The sequence below is a fragment of the Lonchura striata genome, chromosome 3 (assembly GCF_050655825.1).
Source record: "Lonchura striata isolate lonStrDom1 chromosome 3, ASM5065582v1, whole genome shotgun sequence".
NCBI classification, from domain to species: Eukaryota; Metazoa; Chordata; class Aves; order Passeriformes; family Estrildidae; genus Lonchura; species Lonchura striata.
This window is the reverse complement of record NC_140705.1, coordinates 103,524,499-103,539,680: the sequence shown is the minus strand read 5'-3', so window position 1 is coordinate 103,539,680 and position 15,182 is coordinate 103,524,499.

Below are 15,182 nucleotides of genomic sequence, written 5' to 3'. Positions count from 1 at the left end.
GCCATAATATCAGAAGGGTACTGTATTCTTCACATGCCCACCTCTTATTCTTCAGTACACACACTGCACTCTGATTGCAGCAAAGTACAAATCCAGTACCTTCTTTGGATGGGCTTTCCAGATTTTAGTGAGGGAGGTGAGGCTCCGCTGTGCCTCGGACATGCACAGATAAAACCCAGGTACTTCCTCTTTAATATCCTTTGTTAGCTCCCTCCACGACCTGTTCAGAATCACTGCCCGAATGACTTTGCCAAGCAAAGGCAACAGAGTCAAGCCAGCAGGGATTGCTGCAGGAAACCTGCGGGCAGCAAGCAGAGGGGCACGGGGAGGGGGCTCCCCACAACGCTGCCGAGGAGCTGTCTCAGTATGGAGAGCGTGTTGGGAGAGCTGGAGAGGGATGGTGCAGCCAGAGTTCACCTGAGAGAGGACACAGGGGTCACTCCAAATCTCTTTCACATCAAACCTCTTTACCTAATAAATAAACAAGTAACAATAAAAAAAAAAAACCTATACAATTGAACAAAGATTTCATTTGAATCAGAACAGAGGGAAGCAGATTAATTTTCCAGAGTGAAACTCAGTCTAATAGCTAACATAAGAAAGTGTGTACGTGTGTGTGCACGTGTGTGCGTGCAAATCCAGGAGGGGGAGTCAGATAAGAAAGAACTATTATGTTCTTGCATGAAAGTAGTGAAGCTGTCATCTTAAGCTCACTCTATAAGAATTATTGCTGTTTATTCATAAGAATACTAAATAACAGATGTTCACCTGGCCAAGCAAACCTTCTGAAAGGAAGATATCCATATGTGGCAGTGATCAGAGTGTGCTCTGATTCTTAGAAAAAAACCTTTGTTTCCTGGTCTTGGTTGAAGCATAGTAGAAGAGTGAAAAGGAGAAAATAAAAGGTAGGTGGAGAGGAAAAACAAAGGGAAAGAGTGCAAAGACACAAAGAGGAGCCAAGGTGAAATTACAAAAGCTAGGGGGAACTCAGGGACATTTCTTGAACATCAGTAAAAGCATTTTTAAGGACAATAGCTACACAAGAGACAGCATAATTAAAAGAGTACAAGTAAGAAAAAGAGTTGAATTTCTTTTCACAGTTTCTTTCTTTATGTTTTTTCAAGTTAGCAGGCAAAATGTGCAAGCAGTGTCCATTCTTTTCTACTTCCTAATGTATTTTCTTTGCTTAGTCTTTTGTCTTATTCATCTAATGGATTTAGAGTACTGGGATTCTTTTGTGTTGAAGTTTCATGATTCAGCCTGTCTGCTACAGCCTGGAACAAGCACATCCTCCAAACACAGTCCAGAGTATAAAACAAAGAAAACACAAGAGACAAGAAAGATACAGACTCATGGGTACCTTAGAGGTAAGAGGAATTTCATCCTGTTAAATTTCTAGAGGACTGCTCACTGCAGCTTGGGGCTGTCCAGGGAACAAGCAACCAGAACAAGTAGGAACAAGTAGAAAAGCAAAAACTCAGAGGGGAACTGGGAATGAGGGAGGTGATACAGGGTTGAAGAAAGATTAGGGGCAGCTGCATTAACTGGGGTCCTGCTCCCTCTGAACTCACCATCTGGCAGCTCCAGAGGTGCAGGGCCGAGGAGAGCCCGAGGGAAGGTTCACTTTTTGACATTTCTCCTCATGTAGCAGGGAAACAGGACACAAGCCTCTGCCCCACCAGCAAAGGATGTTTGGGACTGGAATAATACTGTGATGAACATGCAGCAGTCATGTTCACATTTAGTATCTTCTTTAATGAAAAAAGCTCATTATATTATGGCATTACATAATCACCCCTGGAAGATACCACTTCTTCAATTACTACTTTGAAAGAATCCTATTAAAAGGCAGTAAGCCAAACTGTAAGTTAATTTTTAGTGGTTTTTTTTTCACTCAGGCAGATCCCCTTGTGTTTAGAGCAATGGGTGACAAAGCTATGGCCTAAACCATGTCAAGCTGTTCTGTATACTCTGCAGTCAGTAGGATATTCCTTCTGCTGGAAAGATCACTAATTATTCAGTCGGCATTTGCCTGAATAAGGCCTCAAGATTTGATCCAAAGACAGCAAATGTTCCTTCTTGATTATTTTTGCAAATTAAATGAGAAGAATTTAGAAAGAGAGCATATGAAGCTTATTTGTAAGACAGATGTTAAACAGACTAACAGCTTCCCAGTATCCCTCTAATACTTATCCCCAGTACCAAAATATACTTCTTTAGCCTTTATAATGACATGGGAGTACTTAAGACTTTACTGATAGTCTCCTGAATGGCTTTACAGGTCAAGAAGCATGAAATTATTTATTCTATTAATAATATTTTACATCAGATTCAGGACATTTTGAAGTGGATAATTTTTCAATTGATAATTTGCTCACTGAGAAATGCAGGTTTGAGTCAATCAAAAGTATTCATTAATACAAGAAGTCTCAAATGGGGGAGGTTTTTTTTAATGTCTTTATTTTGAAATCATCTCTCATGTCATCTGACCTAAAATAATACTTCTTATCTTTTGAGGGTGCTTGAAGAACTGAAAATCCTAAGTACTCCTGCAGCTCTGAGCTAATTGAACCTTTAAGCTGTCTTGGGCACGACTGTAACTTCCTTATGGTGAGCTTGGGGTTCTCACTCACTTGAGCAGGAATGGGACAGATGTGTGTGCTTGGTCCCTTCCCCCACCTTTGAAACCTACTTCACCTGCTCACAGCAGCCTCTGAGGTGTGTGAGATGCAGCAACCGTTAGAAACAAGTTAATGAACATACATCACCTTTCTTCCCAACCCAGCCAGCAGCAACAGTCATAACAGATTTCAAGATACGGCATATCAGAATTGTAATGCAACTATTTGTTAGCCCTGGAGTGAAGTCAAAATATTACTCAGCAATGTTAGGAATAGCAACTGGTATCTGAGCAATACTAGGACACTAAAATAAATTTATTAGCTTTTGCTTAATACAGTGAATCTAGCCTTCTGAAAAATAATAATGTAAATAATGAGGCATTCTGTAAATTTTTTTCTCTTTGTGCACCTTCCTTTTAAGCTTCTGTTCTGTTTACAGATCCAGTGATTTTCCCAATTGCCAACTCTGCCATGTCATCCTGAGATTTGAAAGTCAATCTGCCACCTCTCTGCTAGTAAGAACCTCAGCAGTGACATGATCTCCACAGCTCAGACCTTTCCTGGGATCTGCGCTGACTTGGAGACCCAAGACAGACCTGCTCTCTCTTCCACACCTGCTTTGGATGTTGACACACCAACAGATTCAGCCACATGAGACTTAAGTAGTCTTCCTGCAATTTGGAGTCCTCCTGTTTTCACTACAATGGGTACAAGGCCACTTTTTTCACATGGTTGCTTTGTTACATTTTAAACCAAAAATATCTTTTTACAGGGAACAGGGAGAACATACACCAGGTCTTTGGCTGCTGTAAAATTTGTCTAAACTCAACAGCAAGTTCCACTAGCTTACACAAGCTGAGAAATCAACTCACAAACCAAGGGAACAATCACCATGAAGCAACATATGAGACCTTTTTCAGGCTCAAATTTCCAAATACTATGTGTGCAATCTTAATTGAAGTGAGTCATTCTTCCAACACTCACAGAGCTCCAGCACACTCCAAGACACATAGTGAACTTGTCCAGGCTCAGAACATTTGACACTGAATCTGTCACAGATCAGATTACTTCACTGTCCTACTTCTGAAAACATGGGGACCTTATCTTAGCATTCTTATGTGCCCGTCTTGAAGAAGATAGCCAGGGCTGTCAGCCTGCAGAGGTGATGGGTGATGCTCTGCTAAGGGGATGGCACTCCCTGAGAAAGAATTCCTGGGACCCAAAGATGTAGACAACCTAGATACATGCTGCTTGCAATTGCCAGCAAAACCAGACAGTTTATTTCTCTTCATATTAGCTCAAATAACCTGATTATTAATTCTGGACAATAATCATGCAAAAAAAAAAAAAGTGTATGCCCTCTGCAACATTACTATAATAAAAAGGATAAATATTGAGATTCTGAATGTTTTTTGTAATAGAATTACCACTGTGTTCTTTTTAAAGGCTGACCTGAAACACATATTAAATCAATTTAAACAGTGAGGAAAGCCAAAGGAAAAAAATATGAAATTTTTAAAGGGAAGTTTTAGTTAGACACACAAACATGGATGAACTTAAATATATATCTGAGGTTATATTTTTACCACAACCATTCAAACCACTGTCTTGCAATTACCAGCAGTCCAGCTGATGCTTTGGTTTTCTCCAATGTGGAGAACTAAGTCTTATCACTTCCTGCCTGTTTTGAGCCCTCTCCAACTTTGCTCCTTCCAGCAGCAGTGTTTCTCGGCCCATTCTTGATAACACCAGGGAGGGGAAATGATCTGGAGGAAGAAGAGGCTATCATGGCATTTGAATTTCCCAAGAAATTTCTTCATGCAACATTTTTAGAGGCTTGTGAACAATCCCTGTAATATCCTGACTCTTTTTTCCTTACTGATTAGTACATCAGTGTACATCAGTGCTGGTAATTTCCTCTGCCTCCCCCTGTCCCTCTTTCTTATGCTACTTAATCCACCTATTCTGGTTTCATTTCACTCTATCCCATCTCCCCTTTGACCTAGATTCCATCCATTTTTAAATGCCTTCTTTGATATCCACACCAGTTCTTTATCCACTGATATACCTCACATCCAAACCTGCCTACCAACCTAAGAAGCCATCTTTTGTGTGATACCAGATCAAAAGTTTTCTTGAGGATCACATGAGTTGTCTCCAGGCCTTTCCTCTGCCAGTCTTTCATACCTCCCCTTAAAAATTCCAGTAGGAATTCTCTTCTATGAACCTACAAGACAGTATCTGCTGTAATACCACAACTTTCTTAATTTTTTTCCTTCCTTTAGACCCTGATTTATCATCCTTTTCTCTTCCAACTGCTACAATCAATCAAACCCACAGACATGCAATTTTCCAGATCTTCCCTGGATATATCTGTGAAATACCAGCTGAATTTCCTGTAGCCCGTGGTATTGGTACTGTGGAAAATGCCAAAGCATCTTTGCCTTGCTGCACAACTGTGTTTCTGAAGTGAAACTTCCACGTTATCTTGCCGAGTGCCATGCTTGTGAAGATAACCTTGAACACATTAATGGACCATAAACCAATAGTTATCTGACATGGCAGAGAGCTGGAAACTGTATCTTTGAGAGGTGTGGACAGCCCCATTCCCCTCACTGGTGTGTTAATGCTGAAACAAAAATTGACAATTTAAATCCCAACATTATTAATGATTCCACTGATGATCATTTTAGCAGAAGCATCCAGCCAATGCATTTACTCCACAATCCCAAGCTGCCTCCCATGCCTTCCCAGGTGCCAAAAGCTCCAACTGTCCCCTACCCAACTGCCAAAGACTTCAGCTTCCCCATGGCAACTCCTCCAGTGCAGTTCTGCATTGTTGTTACAGCGCTGAACCAAGCAGGGAGTGAACGTCAGGAAAATAGCATCAATTAAATTGACTTCAGTATCAAAATAAATAATACTAATTGTTTTATTCATTTAGGTACTTAGTTGAGTAAACTTTTATATAAATTTAATTTAAACAAATCTGCTATTGAACTGCAGGCTGCTTCACCAGAAGGCTGCAGGACTAAGGATGCTGCCAAATAATTGAAGTCCAGTTTGTTACAGAGTCCATAATCCCCAGAACAGAAATACTGCTTTAAGAAGATGACTCCTACATTATATGCCACATTTTTGGTGGTTTTTTTTTTTTGGTTTTTTTTTGGTTTTTTTTTTTTTTTGTTATGTTTTGGGTTTCTTTGTTTTATGTGAGCACTTTTTATACAATCCACAGCAGGGTGACAAGCATTATGCCACCAGACCCTTCCCATAAAGTCCACAGAGCCCTTGGGATCCACAGAAGCCTAAATCTGTAGCCTCTCAGCTCTCTCCTTAGCCACGTATTTTCCTACAAACAGGTTCATAAATGTGCCTGCCTGAGGTCATTCTACCTTTCTTGATGTTTTCTACTGAAAACATACTGCTTCCCATCTGAACAAGTTATTTTTCAAATCTTCAGATATTCTGATTTCTTAATAACCTGTTCTGGCATGATTCTGCTTTCCTTTAGTGTTTCTTTCTCCTCCCTAGGGAAATTTATGCTTGTTTCTGACACCTGTGTCTGCCACCATTACCTTCTTTTCACAGCACACGAGTAAGAAGTGCATTGAATATTTTAAGCAATACCTGAATTTCCTTTCAATAATTTTTCTCTGCCATGTCTTAAAGGCCCTTCTGTCTCTTTCACAGGCCTCTTTTTTCTTGTGTACTTGAAAAAAGTCATAATTTTTCACAACCTCCTGCACAATCTTTCTTTTCATTCTCTACCTTTTCTTATAATTTTTATTACTTTCTGAACTTCACATTGTAATCTTTCTGGTCTGCCCCTGTACTTGATGTTTAATACCTCACGTATGCCTCTTTCTTACACTTGATTAATTGAGGGTGGGCTTGTTCATCATAGTGTGAATATATTTCTTTCAAGCCTGCATATTCAGATGGCCCTTGGGTATATATTAATTTCAGTTCTGCACATTTTCAGTTTCTCATCAATGTTCTTGTCCTCTCCATTACTTTTCATTCAGCTCCTCCCACAGACTTCTGAAGCTCACACTGAAATTTTGGAAAATCACCTGCAAGCCCAAAAGAAAAACTTAGAACATGCAACACCCTTGTGACCATGTTACCCTGGGTATACCAAGCTCTCAGCCAATTTCATGCCTTTCCCAAGCCTAGGATCAACAGAGATCAAACTGGAAGTGGAAACACCTTGTGGGCTGAGGGTGTCTTCAGCCAGAGGAGGATCACCAGACTGGAGAACATCACTGTGCTGTCCTCTCTCCACGTGTGAGGATGTGGGCAAGTGGACAACATATCAGCTAACCCCATCAGTCTATCAAGGAGATGCACAGTCAATGGTGTGCATCACCAAAGTGGAGGAAAACAAGTTGGTTGGGCCAAGGCTGAGTTCTGTGACCTGTCCTGAAGTACTTCACATCACCTTGTCTCAGAGATGAAATGAGAAGTCATTGAAATGAAATTTTAACATGTCTTTGAGTCTGCATCATTTTCAGCAGTGATATCCAGACATCTAGAGCATAAAATAATAATACAAAAAGATTTCATTATAAATCTAGATTTTTATCTCCACTCACTCCCACTGAAAGCAGCTGTGTCAATTATGTGATCTGTGAACTGCTGAACAAGGCAACAGTCATGGACTTCCACACAGGGCACTGCACCCCGCTGTCCCTGCAGGTGATGCTCTGCTCATCTCACTCATCTCCTCCAGCTCCACATACTAGATACAGCACCCAGAGGTGCTCTGAAGACTGGGAGCCTCCCATGAGAGCCTGTAAGCAACAAGCAGCACCCAGTGTCTGAAGCTCCTTCGTGTGTGATAGATGACTAGCTATCATTAAAGTGATTTAATATTTACAAAGTATTTTTTGATATAATAGAGACTGTTTTTCTTTTCAGATACAATTTTCTCTAATAAACACTGCTCACACATACAAACCACAGCCCTGGCTATCACAATAACTGGGAGGAGTTGGTCAGGAGCTGCTGGTCATTGCTCTGGGACAGGCTGGTGGGAGGTTAGAAGTTGTGTCATAGATCGCTTTTTTCTCTAGACTTCTATGTCTTACTCTTCTTCTCATTACTGTTATTATTGTTACTGTTATTATAAATATTATTATTATTATTATTATTATTATTATTATATTTTACTTTGTTTCACCTATTGAGCTGTTCTTATCTCAACACATGAATTTTTTTTCTCTGATTCCTTTCCTTATTCCAGTGGGGGGAGGAGTGAGTGAGCAGCTGAGTAGTAGTTAGTTGTCAGCTGGGGTTAAACCACAAAACTTATTATAAGATTATTACATGTTTTATAGATGGGCACATAGAGTACAAACAGTAAAAATATCCCAACTCTTGTAAATGTATGTTGCAATTAAGGCCCCCCTCCTATAGAGATAACACAGACCTTTTGATATATTGTGAGTTCAGTGAAATGGCTCAGAACAAAAGAAGTTCATCACCTAAGTACATCTTTGCAAGAGCAGTAAAGTTTTTTACAACACATAAATATTGTTATGCTATTTCTTATGGTAGACAGCACAGTATCAACTAAATTTTCAGCTTTAGAATAATGTTTATCTCCTTCCTTCTTCCTTTTTTTTTTCTGTGACTCAGAAAATTCTATATCAAATAGAAAAAAATTTAGAAACAAAATTTTCAGGCTTCAAATAAATACTGATACTTTGAATTCGGAGACTTAATCCTGCCCCTTGTGGTTTAAGTCTTGAAACACTCTCATACAGACAGATGACAATTTGCACAAACTTTCACTCAGGTTTGTAGTGTTCTCTACTACCAAATAACACAGATTTTTCATAAGGAATAATTTTCTGAAAGCAGCCTACCCTTTCTTTCCTACAGTTTCCATGTGAGCTATCACACTGCAGCTATTCCCAAGGATCATTTTTATTGATGTGGTTTATAGTAGCCCTTTTCTGGGAACTCCAGCCACTTGTACCTAAGTGCAAGAAGGAATATAATCCCTACCTCAAAGGCTTCTTTCCACATCAGCTGGGTTTGGGAGAAACAATTCTGCAAAGAATAGGTTCAAGTAACAAAATAGATATAAAATAAACTAATCCGGGAAGGAAGGGAAAAAAAAACCAAACAAACAAAAACCCTCACAATTTATTAGCAGCCTAAGAAGCGCATTTAAAAAAAAAAAAATTAAACAGAGATGGTATCTTCCTGCCTGCTGGAACAAAGGTAAGAGAAAAGTTGAAGGTAGTTGTTTAAAGAGATGCAATATAGGTCACGTTTGACTTGAGCGTGGCTAAAAAAGCCCTGCTCAGTGTCACATCTGCACACCCCCTCACAACAGAAGCAGATGACAGCGTAAGCTCCTCCGGTCCTTATGGCGTGCAAAAATTCACCATTTTTCCCAGCTATTCTTTTTTGTCTCTTACAAAGTTCAGATTGAGCCCTGAGGGCACTAACAAAGGAAAAAATGCTTCACAGCATTTTCCCCTTGCTATTGCTTTGGGGTATGTGTAAGATGAGATCAAGTCAGTATTACATGAGGAGCATTCTTAATTCACTGTGTGGTCTGCAGGCAGACTGGGATTTGATGATTTACTGCATTTTGAACAGAAGCACTCTGAAGTGAATTCAGGAGGCACTCTAACACATCAGCTGGGCATTTACCATATAGTCTTCTGGTAGGCTGGGAGAAAAGAAGGAAGATTTAGTTGTCTGCCTTTGGCTGCCTCCACCCTGAAAACTGAGAGAAGCCTGGTGTCCTGCTGCAGGGAGAGAGCAGCTTTTGCTACAGCTGGCTGCCCTCCTCTTTCTGATCTTCCCCAGGAGTAGGGGAGGTGGCAATGCAAAGGTGCAGGCACATCCCTGTGGACACCACTGCCTCTGGTCCCTACAGACACATCGTGGGACTGCATCGTGGTAGGAGGCTGCCTTTAAAAAGTCAACATAACCAACATTGCCATGTGCTGAAGTGAGGAGCAATTGCTGGATTTTACTCAGCAGCTTACAGTGTCAAACCTTAAATCTGTGGGATAGGGCTCCTATTTGCAGTTGCAGATGCAGGTAAGGCATCTCCCTTCCATAATGAGAAAGTGTTTAATGCAACAAACACAACGCCCATCTCTTGGCCACAAACCCCTCAGATCAGAAAGCCACAGACACAGTTTAGTCACCAGCACTGCTCAAGAGGACCTGCAAACACAGGGAATTCCTGTCCCGCTCTGATCTGGTTCATCCACATGTCACTCCTCTAAGGTAGGCCTTTTATCACTGTTTTCAGAAGAGAGTAACAGACCCACAAAATTTTCCAAAGTCATCGAGGAAAACTGTGGCAGGAACTGTATCATGAAAACACTACCAAGTGCCCCGCATCCTCTTGTCAGTAGCTGTGTTTTTGCAACCAGTTTTCTCTTCTTTGCTTCTCCCACCTCCCCCCTGCCACTTCCTACCAAATTGTTCTCCATTTGCAAAAGACCTGGCTAATTGATTTATTGTCAGATTTTAAGGCTGAAAAACTACTGTGAGCCACTAATCTGTGCTTTAGGAAATCATCGCTTCAGGCTGATTCAGCGCTTCAGTTTCTGCAAGCAAGTCCACGGCTGTGGCCAGGACACTACTTTTAAAACAAGAACCAGGATTTCTTTGTGTATGTTCTGCTCATCTCTTTTGATTAAAATTTTTATCCCATTTCTATATCTATTAAATTTCTATGTGGCCATTAAACAGAAACAGTTAACCTGATTGACCCAAATTCATGTTAAGTTTGTAAACTCAATAAGCTGAAGAAATTGTGATGAATATTTGATTTCTGACCTCACTCTGTTTACATTAAAATCATCTCTTTTTCCTCAGATGTAGAAATCTAGAAATATTTTAGAACAGTTACGCAAAATACTAGCTAGTGCTGCACTTTTGTTAAAGATTTTTGGGTGCAGACGAATGATAGACAACTCCAAAATGAAACTGGATATTGACATGCAGTGAAATTTCTACATTGGATTTCCTCAGAGGATCAGTTTCTGACCTGCTATCTTGAACACAGTATCTTTAGAGATGCCTGCCTCTAAAATCCTGCATGATTATTGGACCTGTCTTGTTATTAAACAAGTCATTAAATCCATAGTGTTTTATAAACAACAGAAAGGACGCTGTTTCAGCATTTCCTACACGGATCCTGAAAAGGGTCCTGATGTTCACTGCCTCTGCGAGCTACGTGACAATTTCAGGAGGTGAACATAAAGTGTGTGTATAAGCAGCCAAGGCTCAGAAATTATTTGCATAGCACTGCACTTGTAATGAAAAACAAGAAAAAAAAGGTACAATCTTATTTCAGAAATGAGGTAAAATTACAGCATTACAGACTGCAACATAATAATGGAAGGCTTTCCACCCTGCAATAGCTGAATGAAAGTTAGTCCTCAATAAGCAGGGGTGGCTATTGCCCTATGTAGGTTTATTTAATATTCTGGTGACTACTTCCCTAGCTCAGGTATATCTACACAGAGTTGTACAGGCAAAAATCTAATTGCTTTTGCTGAATAAGGATAAAAATTCTGAACAAAAGCCAACACAGTTTAATTCTCACACTCACAGCTAGCACTGAAGTGTCTGTGTCCTGTGACTGGCTTGCAGCTGCCTGTGTAAAAGAGTTGCCCACTATTTGGAAAGCAAGATAAAAGATACAGGGAAAGCTCATCAAAGAGTCAAAGCATGTTGCATCCACAGTTAAAACATTTTAAAGGATCATAGTTATTAGAAATTCAAGTTTTTCAAGTATTAAAAATAAATCTTTAATTCCCCTACAGATTCCTAGTATCCAGAGTATTTTATAGAAACATCTGGATAAAGGAATAAAGGCAAATCCATTGTGTTCCTAGACATTCCTGGAGCACTGATGTTCTTGAGATTATGCTATTGGATTACTGGTATAAAAATAATAAATATTTTCAGTACTTAAAGCTGTAATGCTTTATGTTGGATTTGAATTTTGGTCTCATTTTAGTAAAAGGTGGATGGAGATTCCTTAGCCAGAAGGATATAGGGAGTTTATTGCTTAGTGACCTATATTTTTCTCCTCTACGTTATTTGAAAAGTTATTTAGCAACTTCCCTGCTCTTCAGTCAACCTTTTAAAATAACTGTCAAGAAAAAATATGGTTAAGACTCTGTTCCTTATTCCCATGACATATGAAAGTGAGGGTTTGTTAATCCATGCTAAGAATGCTGTAAAATATTCTGGTCTTCAAAAAAGGCATTAATTTGTGTTTATTGTTTTAAATAAAGGGCAGTAATACATCCAAGAAAAAGCTGTCTCACACAGAAGGGGTGAGAGACGTATCTAAGTGAGATCTTTGGGTATGTTTTCACTAAGTTTTGCAATATTACAAATACATTTTCCACAAGTCACTAAGCTAACCAGGAACTTAATGATATAACTGGATGAGGCTCCTGTTTGTTAACAGAAAATGTATACAGGCCTTGCCAGAGGCACAGGGACTGCACAGTTACAAACTTCAGCCTGTGCCCTGAATGATGCTCCACCATCAACACACTGCATGGTCACAGAGCCACCCCGAGCCCTTCCCTGTCTGACAGGAAAGCACGAGGTGCAGCAGCTCAGAGCGGGCTCTCAAAGCTCCATTTGTGCAAGGTCTTCACCCTTCCTGCTTACCACCTCCCTAGGGAGCAGCAGTGTGTTGTGGAAAGTACTGGTAACCAAAGACAGCAATGCAACAGCCTAAGCCCTATGGCTCCAGCCCAGTTTTTTCACTTTATCCCCTTTACTGTTCCCTCTCTTGTTGTTGCTTTTTTTTTTTTTTCTTTTAACATGCAAGTTGCCATGAAAAATTTGTTAATGAAATATTTGCTTAGAAGTCTGCTCTGGGCTAGGCTGATAACCTATCTGTGTTTGAGTTTGGCTTCCCATATTCTAAATACTCATCTTCTCTCTGTTTAGCTTATTGATTGGTTTGGCAGGAAAAGCAGCCTTGTCATCAGTGACCAAGGTCAAACCAAACAAAAAGGGACAGGAGGGGAGGGAAAAAAGGAAAGAAGTTGGATGGATGAGCTCAGTGAGATGGAGTGGAATATCTGACCTACTGCAACTTTCCTTTGGGAGATGGGTCCTGGTCTGCCCAGAAGCCTGCTGGCTTTTGCAAGGTCACAGGAAATCACTGACATCATCAGAACCAGTGCCTGGAAACTGCAGGAGAGACGAGAGCTGAGAGTCAGTCAGAATCCACAGAGGGAAGAGGTGGACACGACACACCAAGGCAGAGCACAAATGCCCACAGGAATATCTCCTGAGAGCTCTGGCACAGAGCAAACGGGGTGCTGAGGCAAATACCTCACACAACTAAAATACAAAACTTAAAGCCCATGTCTGTATATACAAGTAGCAGTCACCTGATCCCAGAGGTGCCTCAAGTTCTTTTTCAGAGAGCCTGGTAACAGCACCAAAAAACAGGAATTAGTAGGGTTCTTTTTTTTCCCTTTAGCATGAATAGGTGTGGGTTCATATAATAATTATCTGAATAAATTTTACAGATTTTTGACTCAAACTTTCAGCTCTACTCCTAACACCTGAAACAAGAAATCTATTGAAAATTAATCAGGAAGTTTAAAGGCCTAACCCAGATACATGTGAGATGTAAGCACAGGCTCTCAGCAAAGCAGTGGATAACTTCTTATCATGACAAGTTCAGCCTTGTCTGGGGGGAGTTTTATATTACCTGAAAGTACCAGTCCACAAAATCCATATAAAGCCCTTACATCTATGTAGTGCATTCTACCTAAAAATGCAGATGAATCAATGAAATATATCCAGAACTGTATAAAACTCATTGAAAAATCCTAAATATAAGGTTAAGCTTCGCTACATCACACTTTAAAACCCCCTTGCAAAATATTTTTATGTTTATGTAATTCAGTGTGAACAGCAGTGTGTAGTTTCACAGAAGAGATGTGAAACTGCAAGGGAAGGTTATATCATGGCTAAGAAAACTGAGATCAGCTGCAAAGTAGTGTAGCAATACTTTACTGTAAAGAAAATGTACTTTCTGGGTTTTGCATACTGTACAGCTGAGGTGTTCTGAAAGGAAGCTGCAACAGAATAGACCTGCTAAATAAAATACCTGGCAATATTGTTATCTGGTACAATACATCAATGTTAGTGACTTTAGAAATTATTAAGACGGTGCCAGACGCTAATACTTTTGTGACATGAACTGACTGTTAAATCCTGCAGTCTTTACTCAATATTTATATAGTCCTGGCTTGTGGGGAGTTCAGCTTGATAAATGTCAGAGTAAAAAAAATGTAAAAGAGAACTATATCCATTCCCAGGTTTCTGTTTAATCTTGTAACTTTCCTTCCCACTAAGGAACTAATTCAGTGATCAGTACATTATTCGCAAGATACTGGAAACATTATTTTAGCAGAAGTACTTCATAATTTATAGCACATGACTACATTTGAGAGATTCAGCTTCACTGACCCAGCTTGGCATATGACAGAGAGGAGTCCAACTTCCTACATGCCAACATGGTCTCTTTAACAAATTGAATAAAAAGGGTCCTCACCACAGCAAAGAAAACAGATGCAGAAAGATGCTGCTTATCTATAGAAGGTGATGCCAATTTATCCAGGAAACAATTCCTCTTTCTGCATCCCAACCCACATGACTTTAAAAAAGATAACATTTTTCAAGGAATGCAGAAAGCAAAACAATTTTTTGTGCACAAGGTACTGGCGACAAGGTTATCTGACAAGTGTCAAATTTGCATAAACAAAGGCCAAAGGCTGCGCAAGTACAGAGACCTCTGTTTTTAGCGAGAGCAAGTTCCTTTGGTGGATCGACACTGAAACACATTGCAGAGGTTGATTTTAAGGATGGGGTGCAGGCCATGTCTCTGAAAATTAGGCCCTGTCAAAGATGCGCCACTGGGAGCTCTCAAAATCACGAGTTGATCTTCATCCTTTGGGGCAGGAGAACCTGACCTTCCCAGAGGGTTGCAGGATGAACCTCATGAGGCAATTTCAAAGGCCTCTTTAATAATCTGGGCCTATGTGTATGGTGCTGATTTCCACTGCAGAAAGATTTACTCAGGATTACCTAAAGAAGATGGAAAACTGGGTAACAAGATCAGAAGAAATGAGATGTCCCTAAATAAACCAAGGCTCTAGTGTCTGACATGTGGATTTATCTGCCCTTCGCCAAGAGTGCTTTAATTTGTATCACTGTAATCGGGTTAAGAATTATTGTAGCCAAAGTAATTAGCAGCAAGCTACCAACCAGCTTCTTGACACAGAACGCAAATGGGTTTCTCCTCCAAGTATTTGCCCCCCTGAGGGCTGGGAGGTAAAGAGGAGAAGGAGGGAATTAGGGGTGACCTTGCATTAATGAACAGTAACATGCTCCTGGATCAATGGGCAAACCTGGCATAGCTCAGAGAGGAAGCATCAACTGTGTCATCGAAGTATCCCTGATATCCATGGGGGTTTTGCAATGGATGCTTATGCAAAAGAGGTAAACACAAATGAGGCTGGTGCAACAGAA